The sequence below is a fragment of the Cyanistes caeruleus genome, chromosome 6, assembly GCF_971803275.1.
Source record: "Cyanistes caeruleus chromosome 6, bCyaCae1.hap1.1, whole genome shotgun sequence".
NCBI classification, from domain to species: domain Eukaryota; kingdom Metazoa; phylum Chordata; class Aves; order Passeriformes; family Paridae; genus Cyanistes; species Cyanistes caeruleus.
In genome coordinates this window covers 46,553,080-46,571,431 of record NC_141706.1, presented here as the reverse complement: position 1 = coordinate 46,571,431, position 18,352 = coordinate 46,553,080, and the positions used below count along the sequence as shown (strand labels likewise).

The 18,352-nt window shown below is 41.8% G+C and overlaps 1 protein-coding gene across 4 annotated transcripts in view; it reads right to left on the bottom strand.

The window, feature by feature from the left end:
* ESRRB (estrogen related receptor beta) overlaps positions 1-18,352 on the bottom strand; it is a 134,764-nt gene that overhangs the window by 41,454 nt on the left and 74,958 nt on the right. Inside the window, exon 1 of one of the 4 annotated variants that reach the window (XM_086893438.1) lies at positions 9,837-9,946. The exons of the other annotated variants lie outside the window; for them this stretch is intronic. The gene's annotated coding sequence lies outside the window, so the exon portion shown is untranslated. Of the gene's footprint in view, positions 1-9,836; positions 9,947-18,352 lie in introns of those variants that run through there. 4 annotated transcript variants of the gene reach the window in all.

The window sequence follows — 18,352 nt, the reverse complement described above, 5'->3', positions numbered from 1 at the left end:
GGTATTTGTGGCAACTCCTTCTGCCAAGAGATCAAATCCATCAGGGGACAGGACAAAACATTCTGTGACTCAGCAAGGCTGGAGTGCACACTTTTAAATATCACATCTGTGTTTCTGTTGATAGGAATATAGATGTTTGATATGCAGCAAATTCACAGTCCTGCATCCTTATGATCTCATTTGACCTAAGTATCTCCTAATTTTCCCTTCTCTGTTTCATCCTCAAAGTTTGACCTCATCTCCTATCTCTGGGATCGATCAGCCAAGTTTGTTTTTTGGCAAGACTGTTGACCTTGAGAATATGGGCAGGCATCTCACGTTCCTCAGCTGCTCTGCCTGGTGTTACTTGAGAGGAATCCAGGGTTTGGGCCCTCTCAGAGACAGTGTGATGAGTTGATAAATGCCCATGCTTTGCCCAGAGGGCCACAATGAACTAGAGGTCATGGAGCAGTTACAGAAATTGCTGCAGGTGCATTCATCTCTATTCCCACAGGGCACCTGGACATATTGCAGATCTTCTGGTGTAACGACAGCTGACTGTGTGAAGGAAGATGAAACTTTGCTAGCTGAGACTAGATCTTAGCATTTCACAGCAAAGCTGAAACCTGCTGTGCAGGCTCTGGAACCTCCCAATACCTGAGAACTGCATCTGTGGTAAAGAAATTAAGATCACTGGGCACAGCAACATGAGATAAAGATTAAAATGGAAGGCAAAGCAATCATAAAGCACTGTTCTGCACTGTGGAACTCCATGGTAAGAGAAGCTGGAGTTGTAATTTTTAAGGCAGACAGAGGAAAACACTATGAAACAGGAATGACAGGGAGATGAGCTGTACTGGTAGGTTCCATCAGTGGAGCCCAAATCCCAACTTCTGTTTCTTAAATAGTCCAACATTCATGGATGACTTCAAGAGTGCTTACTGAGATATTTTCCTTCAGTGGAGAAAGAACAAAAAATAAAAACAGAAAATAAAAAGAAAATAAATTTTAAAAAAAAGGGGGGGGGGAGAAAAAGGAAACAAAAAAAAAATAAAGAACCTGAGGAAATAAGGAGCCTTCCTTCCCTAAGGCATGCAAACAGTGAGTGTTTGATGGTGAATCAGGAAACAAGCCCCCTACATCCTTGTAGATGAGGACCCTCCTGTTCCCTTCCAGCAGGCAGCAGTACATAGTGAGTTCTGGTTGGATGTGAATGCATGCTTGAGAGCAAAAGCCCTTAACACCAAGATAGATCAAAGATTACAGCTAAGGTGACTCCAGCCATTCCAGAGCATGTGCTTTTCTTTTCTGGCCTCTGACTTTCTGCAAGTCTCATGGAAATCCTGTGCTGATTTTTAAACAGTCAGAGTGTCCCCTGGCAATGAGATACAACATCTTGAACTTCAAGAAGAACAGCTAAATGTGTTTTGCAAAGAGTTCAAAGTGATGAACAGCCATTTTGCTTGGCTCTAGTTACCTTAATAGGAATGTAAAAGGAGAGAGACTTGATCCAACTCTCCTCTGTGCTGGCACAGGAAACTCCGTTACTATTTCTGTGCCCATGTAACAGGCTTAGAGGTTCTAAACATTTCGTTCTTTTCACCTTTCCTCATCATAGGTCATTCCTTCTAATCCCTTTAGCATCTTTGTGGTCCTTCACTGGATTTGTTCCAACTTCCCTGGGTCTCTGTTGCAGCAAGGTGCCCTGAACTGCACAGTGCAATGCTGCAGCACTACAGGGGAGAGTCACTCTGGAAAGCACACAGCCAGGAAGACATATGGACCAACTGAACAGTAGCTTTGCCAGACATCAGGTTGCACATCAGCTCACAAAATTTGATAGCCTGTCTCATTGGGACCTCTCTGAACATAAGCTGCTTTTGCCACCGCGCTCTGCACAACATGAAATTTGGAGATTCTCCTTGTTTCGAAGTAGATCCAGTATCATCTTTGAACTGCACAGTGCTAATTATCGCTTGTTTTACCAAAGCCTGCTCACAATCCTCATTTTTTCAGCCTAGTTCTTCTTTTTTCTATGCTGATTTTTTTTAGTATCTTCTGGTTCTGTCAACTGTAAATTTGAGAGTGATCACTTTTAGGTTACTTCCAGGTCACTGATGAGTATTTACAGTCAAAACACTGTTCTTTTGGACACCATCTTTGCAGAAGGATAAAGAATATCTCTAACCCTTCTGTTTACACTGTCATTTAATCCATGATTCATTTCACAGGATTTGTATCAAAACCAATTTGATCTAATTTCCCTAATAAGATTTTGCACAGCTTTGTGTCAAAAGACCATGCATGATCCAGAGTCAGTCTATTCACTGTATTCCTTTTGCCCACTAATTATCTAATTGCATCAAGAAAGGTTATTGTCTGCTGTACTCCTCTTTGATAAACCCACTGCTGTTTATCACTAACAATGCTGTTAGCCTTTATGTGCTTGTAACTGCCCTCAGACAAGTGTGCTCTGACCTCAGTGATTCTGGATGTAAACACACAGGTTTAGACAAGCCAAGGTCCAAATCTGTGCTTTAGGTCTTTATCCATTAGTGTTCTCTCCTTTGGGCAGCAATGTTGGGCAATGTTACAAGTTTCCTCAATTCTCCAGCCCTTCATCTTTTGCTATTTCTCTGCAATGGCTGCCATTAAAGGCTTATGAGTTTAATGATCTTTTGAGAATAACAGCAAAAATAAGAGAGGGAAAGATTGCTAGATGGGGAGGAACAGAAAGGGACAGAAGACTAGAGTTATAAAATTAAGGCAGTAGTGCCCATGATTTTCATTCTTTCAAACATCAAGGATTACAAGTTTGTGATTGATACAGGCAAGGCTATTTCATTGCACATCCTTCAGGGTTATTTTTGCCTGGAATAGTAATTTTTAGCTACATTCACCTCTTTACCCCACTTCTGGATTTGGAAATTACAATAATTTAGTAGTCTTTATGTATAAATGAGAAAAAAAAATGTCCACCACTCACACCTGTTTAGCAGGACAGCCAGAATACCCAGCTTGGTAATAGAAGGTAACTTCTTCCCGCCAGAGGAACTTTTTATCAGCTAAAGGTATACACAATTCAGTAACTTAATACCATCTGAACATTGAAGTGCTCATGCAAACCTAAGTACTTGACCTTCTACGCTCTCCAAATAGCATTCACTATTCCAAAACTGGATCAAAAAAAGTTTAGTGACAACACTGCTGAGCTTCCTTAGTGGCTGAAACCTCATCTTCAACAGGAAATGCAAGGATAGGTTCAGTTCTATACTCCAGTTTCCTGAAGAAAGTTAATGAATGGGCATATGTTCTGACATGTAGTCCAGTCCCTTCACCAGTATTTTCTGATTTAGTCATAAAGTCACCAACTCAGCATGTTGGGGATTTCCAACAGTAAGACTGAAATTATCATTAAAATGGGTACTGAAATGCAACTGTATAACTAGTATCAGCTGATGGAGGGGAAAAAGAGAAAATACTCAGGCCCTCCTTAAGAAAAAAAAATAAAATCTTCCCTATTCTGGGCACAAGGAGAAATGTAAAAGGTCAGAAATGGGCTTTTTTTGTGGGTGGCTCTCACACTGGATATGGATTCCAGACAGAATGAAATCTTAATTTTCTGAAGTTCCATAAAGTGGAAAACCATGCAGGTAAGATGACTGTACAGCTTGTAACTTCCAGGTGCCATATGGCTGTACTTGTGGAACTGCACTTCAGTCCTGAAGTCTTCACAGTAGACTAAAGTTATACTGACAAAACCTGAGAAGTCTGCCAGCATAAAGCTGCTCACTTCAGGCATCAGCTTGTGACAAAAGCACATTTTGGACTGCACAGAAATATTAAAACCAGTCATAGAAGACAAAAGTAGTTTTAATCTGCAGAAACACCAATGATAAAACATCCATTCTCTTCTCTGGTACAGACCTATTTCTGCTATTGGTATTTGTCAGTTCAGATCACACAAACTTGCATTGCATGTGTACATGGGATGTGCACATCATGGGCAACACAGATTCTGTGTCTTGTTGTGGGCCACATGAGAGAGCTTTGCAATCCACAGTGGACTGACAAACAATGTAGGTCAGCTTCTCAAACACTGGCTGCAACTCCAACAAGTCAAATTTTGTCAGGTGTTTTTTTTAGATACAGAAGACAGAAATAAATAATGTTTCCCAAGTGTCAGGCTAGATGTGACAGCTGCAATAACAGCCAGTGTAATTTTAGGTCACTTATGCCAAGAGTTAATGTCATAGAGCTGAGCCACACCTGTTGGTCGACCTGCTTTTACCATGGACAGCTCACAAACATGCTCCCACCTTTGCCTCACTGAGAACGCCCACCAAAGTGCTAGGGAGGAAAGGGATCAGCACCCACACTGGTTTCTCATGCTCTTTTACTCCATATGGGCTTCAAATGAGAGAGAGCCATCATTTAGAGACTTTATCTACACTGACAGCTTTTCTCCATTCAACAGTCCAGGAATAATGCCAATGTGCCATTTTACTGCAGTACAGTGGATAAATGTGGGTAACTCAGTGGTATCAGGATTCTTTTCTGGGCTTATTCTATCATACAGGAACATGCTCTGTTCCCAGGACAAACTTAATTTCTCTCTGAGAATAGGCAAGAGCTTGGGTAGCACCAGCATGATGGATGTGATCATAAACATAAATATACCAGTGCATGGGCTTTAGAGAGTTTTTGTTTCAATCACAGTATTTTGCATTGCTATAAAGGGCAAGAGTCAGAACTCAGCTTGATTTAACTACTTTTCTCTGGAGTGCAGATCTGATTTCTAAGAGTTTTGCCATGTTTCCTAGCGATGCCTCCCTTTGGCTCGCATGGGTTATGCTTCTATTTTGTAGAGTGTGGCTAACCCCAGACAGCCAGTTTTCAAGGCATTTGTCCATAACATGCCTCCCCAACACTACATACTTGTCTTTGGACAAGCTAGTGCTCACATTCTGGCTCTTATACAAATAGTACTTGCTTGTCTAATGCCCAGTAGATATTTTATCCCTTTGACCCATTGCATAACCAGAGCCCAGTTACATATCAGTAGATCTTCTCTAGCCCAAGTTAGCTCATGCTGAAAAAAGCTGCCACATCAAACTCTGGAGGCTGCTTAATAAATAAAAAAGGCTCTCGTGGGCAGAAGACATTATGGATTTCCTACTAGCCTTCATCCCTCTCCTCATTACTGTAATTTCTCTTCACCCTTATGACAACAGTCTTGTTAGTAAATGGTAAAAAGTATTACACAGATGAAGTGACAATTAATCTGGAGGTGTGACACATATTATCAGTTCACTCTATTATTAACACACTGCCTTTTGAAGGTCCCTTGCCCTCTTGGTGTACTAAATGGCACTTCCCCCAGAGTGAATTGCTTTAGCACTTGAGCTAATGCCTCTTGCTTATACTTACTGTTGATACCACAGCAAAACAAGGACAGGGTTGACTTGCTGTTCACTATTCATCCAAGTTCTACCACCACCCTTTTCCCCCAACATTATCATTCTGTGTTTCACATTTCCACTTACCCCACTATTTCTACATTCACAGCAGTTCAACTACTTTGCCTGCACACAGCAAAGCTGCAACTCAATCCCTGCTGAAATACTCAGCTAAACCTTCATTTCTTCTTGAGTGTCTTTCTTTATACTCTGCCTATCTAGAGCACTTATAATCTATATCTCCCTAAGCACCTTCAGTGTCCTTTGGACACTGGTGAATGAGACCCACATACAGGAGGCTCAGTAGAGCACATTTCAAACACTTATACATCAGAATTTTGCTTCCACCTTCTCAGAAGAGCACGGAAAGGGAACTTCTAGCTAACTGCCATTCATATCACACTTACTTCTGCATTGCAGCCTGATCCAATATCTCATCTCTCAGAGACCTCTGACTCAGTATCCTCTCAGTATTTCTAAGAGAAAACTGCTACTGGTACAAATTTTTCAGTCTGCATTTCCTTGCATTTCAAGATACTCATTGAAGACATCCCCTTCAACCTTGCCTACAATTCATGGTGAACAGGGAATGAAAAAAGAGAGACCTGGAGGAATTGCTTAATTTTTCTTAGTGTTTGAGTAAGGAGTTAGGATGGGACATACATATCAAAGACATCACCCTAGAAACAAATGTGCAAAGAGATTTCGTAATTGACATTTCTTTAGGAACACTAGCTTACTGAAAAGGAGGAGTTTGGATTTATAGAGACAAAATATGAACTCAAATGTTATTCAACTTGGATGGATTAAAAAATTTTCTGGGTTTGAGCTGGTAATACTTTCTGGGAAGGTTTCTGTTTCTTACGCTTCAACAACACAGTGTAATGGGATTCTTCCACCTTCTCCCACCCTGGCCAACAGAATCCAGACAGATTAGACAGGCTTTGCCTAGATTCCACCTGTAGCTCTCAGACAAATCTATAACTAAGTGCCTCATCATTAGAACATTTCTCAAAACCTGACAGATCTTGAAAAACTAACTGAAATTAGTTTCACATAAATTACAGCATAGGAAATAACAAAGGACAATTAGTGCTTTTTAACTTGATTTTTTTTTTTTAACCCTGCCTCTCCAGAAAGGATTTCTAAGATGATACAATGGCAAAGCAAGGTGACTGTGAGTAACTGCAGACCTTTTCTGCTAATGAATACCACAGGTGGAAGGAGAAAAGGTCACATATGGAAACAGTGGTTTGCTTCTGCACACCTTACACTGCTGTAACATACAGGATTATCCTTAGCTACCTATTTAGAATAACCTCAAGGTTCAGTTTTGCTGAGTCTCTAAACTCCACCTTTGGTAAGTACTTAGCAGATCTCTTAGCACACACTGCATATATTAAGTAGGCAGCTGTGTCTGACCCAAATTCTAGTTTCTAACCCCCACAACTTACTGTAAATCCGTTTCATTCATCCATCTTGCTGAGTGTCCCCATTTCCTTTGACTGACAAAGCAGCTTCCTGTCCACCCAAGTCCGACCCTACCTGAGGCCCCACAATGTCCCGCATTCTTACTTGCCTGAATCAAGAGATGAGATCAACAAACTGTTCATTAGATAGAAACTGTATAGCAGAATAAACACATTTTTTTGCCCAATACCCTGCAAAACTTGCATGTTCCTTTCTCTAGATTAAAAAAAAAAATAACCCAACCAAACAAAACCCCCCTAAAAATCTCAGTTCAGACAAAACAAATTTTGAAGCAAAAAACTTTTTAATTACTTCAGTTTTCCTCATAGATTGGCATCTGTAGAAAAATTTAACTAAATGTGATTACAAAAACCCACAAAAATAATCCTCTTGTCACCATGAATAGATTATTTTCTCATCTCATGAAGTTTTCACTTTTCTCTCTTACTGTTTCTGAATATGAACAGAATGCAAGCTTGCAAGCTCTTTAACCTCAGTTTCTCTTCCTCTTCCATTCTTCAGCATCCCTGCTAATGGCTGAGCAGAAGCTAACACACAGACATAGCAAAGCAGACAGGCAGCCAGACACCAGAAAAGAAGCTGTACAGCTGCTTCTACACTTTCATATAGTACCTTTCTGAGATAACTTTAAATGTTACATAACTTCATTCTGTAGGGTATCTGTGTACAGGAGGAATGCATGAAGTTACTGTGCAAATACACACAACCCCCTTCTCCCACATCTCTCCTTTCCTCATCACGTGCATGCACCTAGATACCATTCCAGTAGCTTTGCTACAGAAGCCAAACTATGACTTCATACTTCCTGATCATCAACGTAAGTGGTCAGATCTTTATAGCAAACATACTGCAGTAAAACAAAAACAATCAAAAACCACCGCCTAACTGAGCCACATCATCTGCAGTCTGCACCTTGAGGCACACTCCTGTCTCTATCAGAGCATGGGAGGAGGACCTCACATGGTTTTACATATGTCTGCAATCTGTCCCATCCCATATTTAAGAACAGCTTGTTCTCCCTCCAGAGGTCTGGAACCCTTTGCTGATGCAGCCAGGAGGGGGCCCACCCTCTTCAAAGCAGGGACCCAAAAAGAAGCAAATTTCAGCAACTGACGGCCTGGTGTGACCCAACTGAAACCAGCCCACCCTGACGGCATGTCCTCCCCGCTGCGCTTGTTCCCTTTGCCCTTGGAATGCTATCACTTGTTATCACGCTGACTTCTCCAGATGGGGCATTTTGGCTATTGATCTGATAAATAAACAGCCTGCTCGCTCGATCAAAATGTTATTTTGCATTTCAATTACTGTTCGCTAATGCAACCTTCATCCCGCCAAGAGTGCTGCTGGCAATGACACTCGACCTGGCACAGGCGTTTGCAAGCAAATTCGGCAGCACCCGCTGCAAGCACCTAACGGGATTACCAACCTCCATTAGATGTGAAGAGAGATGGACAGACAGTGGTGGGCTGAAGGGGAACAGACACACGCAGAACAGAAGGTGTGAGCAACCCAGACAAGAGGTAGACAGAGGCAACAAGACAGCTTTACCAGATATTTTGACAGTGAGAGATCTTGAAAGCTTAAGATTTTCCCTCCAGTGAGCAACCCCAACAGCTCATAGCAGATAGACTGAGCTCTCTGTGTGTGAGCCATGCAAGAGTTCAGAGCAATGGGAAATAAAAATCAATGTCTGGTGACAAGCCAGCAGTGAGCACTGCAACCCATCAGGGCAAACAGGGTCAATTCAAAAGCAAGTTCTGAAGCCTAGCTCCACCAGGGTTTAGCAGGCCCTAGAGGTACGCACAGCATTCTGCATCTAAACTTGCAGGAAGGAAACCCTCTTAATCCTTGCTGGATCCTTCTGGGAAATATGACTGCCTCTGGAGAATCCAGTGGTGGTACATGAAAAAAGGGGAATCCAGAGGTGTTGCTAAAATCTCTGGTAGGTGTTGATGTCTATTCATTCAGCACTCTGTTTAAAGTGCTGAATCCTGTGCCAAATCCACAGACTGGTTTCACTCAAACCCTCTCTACAATAAGAAACACAACACAAATACTAAGTCAGTGAGCAGCCACCAGCAGTGAGGTCAGGCATGACTATGTGGTTATGAGACAACTTCTAGTCCCAAACTCTTCTAGTCACATGATAAACCTCACCAGGTGGCTGGTTTTGCACCAGACTCCTGCACAATGCAGAATGTACCTTATTCCTCTTTCTTTTTCCTACCTAAACTCCAAAAGGAAATGTAATAAAGCGACACAAACACCACTGCATGCAAATAGTGGTCAGTGTTTCACCACCCCATGCACAGATTGCCTGTCTGAATTTTGCTCCCAGCTGACAAGATAATATAAGTCAAGTAAATGCACTTCTCTCAATTTCCAGAAAGCCTTTGCAAAGATCTTTTGCCAGGCCTGGACAAATTTCTCCCATTTATAAACAGACAGCATTCAAACTGAAACTGCCAGTCATCCAGGAGTTAAAAATAAACAAACCCCTGTAACACCCTGAGATTATATAAACAAAATGCTAAGTATAACACACTGAATGAGATCAATGTGATGCATAAAGACAGGATCTATAACTCCACACACTCACACTTCATCTGCTTTGTGTGCCCAGCCTTCCAGTTCCCTCTGCCCTTGGCAAACTAAGTCAGTGTCCCACAGCCATCTCTCTCTAACCAGTCTATGCTGAAAACCTCACCCTCCCAGATCTGCATCTGTGCCCACTCTTAGGAGCAGAGTTTTGGGAATCATTCTACATGTCCACCACCACTAGGTAACCAAACACAACCCAAGGACCCATATACATGTTGTGACTCCTAGTCATTGGCTCAGTGCTAACAAAGTGGGACAGAGAAGTACAGTGTATTCAGCCCTTAACATGCAGCCAAAATGTCTCACAGTCTAATTCCAGCTTCAACACCGATCTTCTTATAGACTTCAGCAAGTCACTGCAGCTCTCCAGGACACTGCTTCCCCCAGCTGACATGCTCCTGAAGGACCTGCCTCTCAGGAACACCTAGAGAGTCAAACAGCAATTATGACTGAAAGAATGGAGCATGCAGATGAGTGTAGCAACCAGAATGAGGGACAGACAAATTCTACCCTCACATCACGTCCTCTGCTCCAGATTATCAGCAGAATTTGAACCTCTTTCGGCAGTACCACAGCTCTCTAGTTTGCCTGTGTAAGCAGTGTGAGTAGCTAGTGTTTTCCTGCATGCAAGATAGCCAGAGGAAGAAAACACTGGCTTTGCCAATCTGTTTCTATAATACACACCAATTCTGACCTCCTCCTCCACCTCACTGTACTTTAAGCCCAGACCCCTGTGACCCAGTCAACACAATAACCTAATCTCTAATACTGCCTAATCCTATCTCCATCTCCCCACATGCTATTCCACACACCAGCTGCCTCCTGATCACACCTCCATACAACCCATTTTTATATTCTCCTTTGCAATTATACTTCACTCCAAGATTTTCCATCAAAAATCAATTTTTATTTAAAAATTCTATTCTGTTTCATTACAGAACTAAGTCAATTTTGGCAATGTTTTTTACTGTAGAATTTCCAAAACAACTCTTAAAAACAGTAGATGTTTAACTTTGTTTTGCTCCTAACACTTCGTTTAGCCTGTCATGTGTTGCCTTGTGTTGTTTGATGAAATAATCACACACTGTTTCAAGAACAAAATGAAAGAAAATGTTGGAAGTTTCTTCAAAATAAATTTTATTTGAATTTCTACTTTGCCTAAAATTTCAGGTTGCAGTCAGATTTGTGAAGAAATAACAATGTCAAACAACAAATACTCTGTGAACCAAGATTCTAATTTCCATGCAGCTCCCCTCCCTCTGTTTTCCACACAGCCCTCTTATGCTTTTCTCTACTTATATGCATTCAGAAATACATATGTTCTAATGTACACAGAAATTTTTTGATGCTTCATGTTATCTTTAGCCAGGCAACATAGAGAGATTGGGACTGGGAAACAAAATGCATCTAAATCATCTGAAAAGGTGGAATTCTACATAAAAGTTCTGGAAATTCAAGAGAACCACAGAATCTGTGCCGTCAACTCAAAAAATGGTTATCCTGTATTACTCAGAGATTAACCATGTGTCAAGGAGCATCCTGCAGCCAGAAATCAATCCCTCTGATTTGAAAGCTGAATGCTGTTGGAGAAATGCAGTTCCACTTTTCCATCTGGTGCCATTTAAACTTTACCCCATTCCTTCTGCATCACAATGAAATCACTGCTGGCATGTGATCAGAAGCTCTGAAACCCTGGCTGCCGATCAGTTTACAAGAATTGACCTGGACATTCTATCCACTTTGATGAGAGCCTGAATGAAACTTCTTTCTCATTCACTCATGGTAAAGAGTGCTACTTCTTAGCATCTCTGTGACCCACAAAAAATGCTTTATTTTACAGCTCACTGAGAAAAAAATGTTGGAATTGAGTACAAGTAACTTACCTGACACCTAAATCTTACCCAGAATTTTCTAGCTACAGGGGAAATAAATCAGAATAGTTGTTACAGTATCCTGGCTCTTCATTTAAGCCTTGATCCAACTCCTATTGAAATCAAATTGTGATTCCTATTGATCTGAACACGAACCAGACCTCAGGATCCAAAAAGTCACCTGAATGTCGAACACTGCAGCTATCCCATGACCTTTACTGGATTTCCAGAGACTTGTTTTCTAGTGTTTAACTGCTCCTTCTCCAAACATGCTTTTATTTCAAATGTTCCTGGGAAGGGAAGGAAAGGAAGGCAAACTTTTCCCAATAGAGTACTTTCTCAGAAATTCCCACTTGCACTAACAAACACTCTTCTCCTGCCAGTCACACTGCACAGATTGCTGGCCCTACCCACACATTGCAAGTCACAGGGTAGAGTGCACCCATTCATACATCTCCATCTCCAGGTGACATTCATTGGCCTGAGCATCTCTTGGAAGTCATGCACTGCCAACTCTAACAGGCTTCTCCACTCTGTTCAGTTCACTCCAGAGAGGAAATTCGACAACAACAGGCTTCTTAAAAACATCTAATAGGGATTTGTTTATTTCCTTGGATTCATCCTAGGCAGATAAATCAAAACTCTAAATGCCTCTGACAAGTTTCCTGCTTGCAAAGAGGAGGCAAATTCTGTTCATGTTAAAGAAATCTTCTCAGTTCCCATTTTCCCAGCCTGGAAATAGCATTATTCTCAAACCAGAATGAATTTAAGGAACCCAAGGTGCAAATCAAAACAGCTAAGAGTAGCCAAACTGTCTCCCATGCTGTACCAACCACCTTCACAGAGAGAATGCCAGCCCACAGGGATAATAGCACTCACTCTGTAGGAAAATCACTGCTCTTCCCAGCTACACCTGAGCTGCCTGTTCTGACTTTCTGAGGTACTGGCTGCGGTGCTGTTCACCCCTTGGCATTCACAGCATATGGTACAAAACAGGCTGAATCAGCAAGGGAGCTACAGAGACTGGATTGCAGTGCTAGGAGAGGTTGTTCCTGACTGTGCACTAAGCTGGTGAAAACATGAACTTCAATGTTAGTCCTCCTATTTTTTGGTGCATAATTTAGCTGAGGTGTTTAAGTTCTTGACAAATCTGCAAACACTTTAAAGTTCCTCTGTCCCTGCAGAACTGCTGGATAGGGTTTCAGACCATGAGCTGTTGAGAGAGTGCCTTGTGGTATGCTCCTTCCGAATTAAAAAAAAACAAAAAAAACCCTGTCAAATTTGGTACAGCAAAACCTCACTCAGCTACAAGACAAGATCCCTCCAAAGGGACTCATGGCCTGAAACCCTCCTGGAGGGAAATGCAACCAGTCTGACAAGGGACCAGATCGTAAGTAGGAAACACATTTCCTACAAACCTAGAGTCTTTGATCAGTTTGGAAGACTAAAACATAAATAGGAGCTGTTTTGTCCAGCTTCAACACTGAACACGGGAAAACGTGTTTAGCAAAAACACTGGCTTGCAAACCAGAGCCATTATTAAGGGACTGTAGTCTTCCACCAATCCAGATAAATGAATTTTGGTCACACCTAGTTAAAAAACAGCAAGAAGGCACATTTTAAAATGCCACTTTGCATTACAATCTCCTGCTTCACATTGTGTCTGGAGAAGCCTGAGCTAAAGTAGCAGTAAAAAAGGAAGAGGAGTTATGGATTCTAGTGTATCCCATCAGAGCAGTGTTTATTCTAATCAATCAACTGAAAAAATAGTAGCTGAGAGTAATTATTAATAATCAAGTAAAATTGGATTATTTCTCTGCACTGCAGTGTTGCCTGGATGGGAAGGCTGGTATAGAAATAAAGTTCATCAGAGCAAGCTACTGAAATAAAATTGCTGACCTCAGCAAGTCATCAAAGAAGGTGGAAAAAAGGAATCTCAACTATGCATATGGTAGACTACCTACAGAGCATGAAAACTAACTAAAATAATTACTTGAAGGTAGCCCAGCAGCTGAGTTCAGGTGTTGAATCAATCCGGTTGTATATCCAAATAAGAGCAGCAAGACCTACTGCCAAAGTCCTCCATTTCTGAGGTATCTGGTTTTATGATTTCTCATTCCTGAACACACAGGCAGCTCCCTCTCCAAAAATGCACTTCTTGAGAGGCAGGGTCTCAAACCATCTCTCACCATGCTGTGTCCTCTGTGTAGTTGTGGTTGAGGCTGATTTTATACTCAAGCAACGCAGTTGAAACATGTATCATAAATGACCCCTCGACTGAACATTTTGTAATACACTGAAGTCAGGAGATCTGGTGTGACTCTGCCTAAACCAACCTTAATATGCCACTGCACAGAGAGGGTCACAAACACAAATACTGAGTGGAAACTACAAAAAAATGCATTTTTACTGCAAAACCAGTGGCTTAGTCAACTTCTCTCACAACCACATAGGTGCAATTATATTAGTCATTTGTGTCCAGGAGTGCCTTGCCTATGCAATCAAATGGATATCTTGTAAATACTTTGCAAACACAATTTAAGAGCCTTCACTGAAAATATAAGGCAGACATGATATCAATGGACAGACTGGGTATAACCCAGTAAAGCTCCCTTCCAATAAATGGAATTGTACCAGTTAAAAAATTTAAGGCAGCAACTCCTAGAACACTGTACTCCTGGCAAGAAGAAATAGTACCCAGCTGCAGGGGGAATACAATTATGCTACTGAAGGAGGCAGAACTTGGAGTTTTCTGACATCTGTGTGTGCAAGACTTCAGCCATAAAACCGAATTAACACAGCAAACATTTTGTGTTTAACAGCTTACTAATTACATTTTCAAATTAAATATTTACTCCTATCTTGAGTATTTCTACAGTGCCCAACAGAATCTGAGCTATTCCTCCATTTATTTTAACGATTTCTTAAATTAAAATAATTCTTTATTTTAAAAGGGTCGAGGAGAATCTGGAGAGTTTCTTCCCCTCCCTGTCTCCCCTCCAACTGGTTGCTCCCTCTACAAATCCTACAGGAATATGGGATCTGAAGAATGAAGGTTAGATACAAGACTGTAAGTGAATGTACATACCTACTCCACTTAGTCTAACAATCCCTAAGGCTGGTTTTTACATATCACCTGGAGCAAAACACCTCTTTCACTGTCCCACTGCAAAGATCAGCTGTGCTGGTCTATTTATTTCTATCTAACTTTTTTTTTTTTCCCCCTATATCAGGAAGAAAGGAGGAAGGAAGGAGATACACATGGTTCAGTATTTTACTTCAAGTTGGATCAGTCCTGGAAAGTTTTGATAGTGTGGATCATGTGCCAGAGCAAAAGCATACTATTATTTCTACACTGTTAGTGCCTTTAAGTGCTTTAAGAAGCAGCCCACAGAGCAGGATGAAGGAATGAGAAGAGGAAAATAGAGTTCTGGAAAAAGAGCATGTCAAGTTCTATCTGTTTGCATGGGAAGAAGGGGTTAAGCCTGCTTTGAGGTTCACTTTGTTCTCCATGGTTTGTGCAAGGCCATCAATCAATCAATCCTCTCTCTTTCTTCCTTTTTTTTTTTTTTTCCCTGGGACCCACTGCAGGAATATCATGCCTAGGATCTTGTTTAAATCCACGACTCCTCTCTGTCAAGCCAATTCTTCCAATCCTCCCCCAAGGCCCCCCTCAAGACGCCCCCTCCTCCTCTCCCCGAAAAGGGGCCTTTTGAGCTCGTTTTGCTAATGTATTCTCAAACCAAATTAGGGGCTCTGACTCTCGGTGAAGTTCGTGAGTTAGTTGCCGCGATGCACTGAATTAAAGATACCATCTCGGACTCAAATCAGATTAGAGCCCACACACACACATGCAAAAGCCCACTTTCTAATCAATTTTATAAAGGGCCTTCAGCAGAGATACACTAATGGTATTGAACTAAGATCTTTAAACTAAGTCTGCAAGAAGTCTGCGGAGATAAAACACACACTGTATTAAAGAGAAAGCTCTCCACTGTGCCCTTCCCACCAAGAACCCTGTGCACATTGGAAGCGCACCTCAAAATACAAAACAGCTCTCTCAAACCTGAGATGTTCCCTCACATCCTCCTCTCCTCTTCCTTCCTCAGACCTTTAATTCCCTTCTTTCAGTCATTTCCTGTCAAATGGCTGCAGAAGGTCCCAGCACAGAGGGCAGAGGCGACAAGGGAGCTACAGAGACATGATACGTGTTAAGAACTAGACATAATGAGAACACATGAACCCTTTTAGGCCTGTCACATGAACCTCTAAGAAGTGGGCAAGGTGAAAAATCAGCTGACCAGCTTCAGGGAGAGCTCCTACCTCAACTCAGGTGCCCTGCAGTTACACACAAGATGCTGGGCGCATGCAACTGAGACGCCACAACAGCCACATCCTGAGAAAGATGTGACTAAGTGAATGCTAAAGGACTCCTTTTAGAGAGCAACTGCTCTACATGGCCAGCATCTCTGCATCCTTCTGTCCTCATCTCTCTGTTTAGCAGTGGAAGTTCTCATCTATGGCAGCAGGTTTCCTTCTCTGAAACCAACATTCTGACATGAAAAATAATGTTGCATAAGACGGCACACAGGAGACTACGATGAAAAGAAGACAAAAGGGTCTATAAAAGAAGCTGCAACTAAATATTTAATAGACCACCTATTGCTCAGTCACCACTAACCAGAGAATAAGGCTATCTCTGAATCCTCTGGTTAAGCCAGGTTTTCTGTGTCAGATCATGGAATAATCTTCTGCTTCGTTTTAATATTTTCAGTAAAAATACCTCAAAACATTTCAAACAAATTCGAAAGCCGAATCTCGGACCCCAACATTTGTCTTTACTTGCTCTCTAGAATGCTGTTTCTAACAAAAGGACAAGAAGATTGCTTGCTAAGATAACAGAAAGTCTGTATTTTAAAAAAAAATCACTGCAAAAATTGAAATCCACCAGCTTTCTCTAAGCAAAGGGACCTCAAGAGGGAACGCAAGAGAACTGTGACGGATAGGGGTCTGACTGCTCGGCACGGAAGCCTTGCTGAGAAAATTTTTTCAGAGCTCAGAGGGGCTTCCCTAAGACAGCTTCAGGACTCACACCACAGAGGAGTTCTACAATGATCATGTGCTGAGGATGACGCCACTTTTCAATGCAATTAACCTTTCCAGCCTAATGAAATGGGCCTATTGGCTGCAGTGGCAGCAAGGAGCCCCCTGACTCTGGCAGGCTCCTCAGGACAGGTTATCGAGGTTGCAGAGTGTTACTGCTCCACTTCTATTTGCAGGCTGCAGCTAATTGATGCCAGACCTGAAAGGAGCAGGCAATGCCAGCCCCAGCATTGTACTCCAACATCATATTGATCCTTGGGAGCAGGGACTTGGGTCTGTGCCCATTGATCTGCTGTGTCACAGGCAGCGTTCTTCCAGGAACGTACCCTGGGCAGCAGAAGCACACAGCTGGGAGAAAGAGGAAAGCATATGGACCACTCCAGGGCTGATACTACCTTGTCACTTAGAAAGAACCAGATCTGGGATGGAGCCTCAAGCTTTTGTGCTGTACTTAATCCAGCTGGGAAGACAGGCATAACAGCCCTCCCAAGGGTGGGTAACAACTGCTGTACCCTAAGGGCTGACACTTAGGAGTCCTTTCTAGCTGTTGAACTTTGACAACTGGTCAGGGAAGAAAAGGAGTGGGATGCAAATCTGGTATTATGGGACATGGCCACAAACACACACTGCATGTGGAGGGAGGAAAGGAGGAATGGGTACCTTTGAGTCCTACATCAAGCCATCCTGCCAACACAGCCCATGGACATTTCAGTTCTGGAGTTCCAGGGAGCTACAAATCAGACCCACATTTACATATGACTTTAAGAGTGTCTATTGAGATTTACCCTGAAATGTTCAGTCCACTATACTTCATTAATTTCATATCTGCCACAGGGGTGTCACCAAAGTTAAGCACTTGAAATATTAGAATCTAAATTATACCCTTAAAATTATTAAAATGGTATTAAACCCAGAAAATAATGCAAACAAAAAAAAAAAAAAAAAAAGAATTTGTCTTCTGTGTCTGTTTCATGCTTTCAAGCTGTGATACCAAAATTCCTTCTAACGTTGAGGGGAAAAAATTTGCATTAAGAAACAAAACTACAATTATTTTCACACACCTTCCTCACTGTCTTTTACAAATTGTTGCTGTATTTTTTTTCAAATACTCAGTGTGTTTTCCAGTTTTTCAGTGTGGTAAATATATAGCAAGGATATATTCAGGACTTGCCTTCATGTCCTACATGAAACTCTAGTTCCATTTTGTACACTCACTCATTGGAAAATAAAGGAAGGAAGAGCTGTCAAGCAGCTGGTTTTAGGAGCTTTGAGATGTGTTGTCCATCCCACCTTACATGGGGAGGCTTTCTTCCTTTGTGTGTAGGCCTCATGAAACAGCAAAAACCTCCCACAGTACCTCAACACTCAAAGGCAGAGGAAACAGTGCAGGAGACAGAACATGCCTATGGAAATACATTTTGAAAAAAATTAATTCTTGTTAACATCTTTAACAATGTAGGGCTATACACATTCTGTGTGACATCCAGTAATATCTGCTTCGCCTAGAGGTCAGTCTGGAGCCTTCTATTATACTAGATGACAATCTTTGGATAGAAATAATTTATTTTCTTGGAACTTTTGGCTACAGGAAAGACAAGCTGAGGAAACCTGGACTTCTGCACAAGAAGGGACAACAAGAATTCTTGTATCTGACATGCTCGGTGATGTCAGTTCTCAGTGATGTCTCAGTGTCAGTCATGTCTCGGTGATGTCTCAGTTCTTAAAGAGCATTTTCCCCCCCTGTCATTACAGAAACAGTTTGTCACATCTTAGCTCCAGTGAATATTTCAGGACAGCTAGAATTGAATCCAGCATGGGGAAAAGGATCTCCTACAATCCCAAACAAGC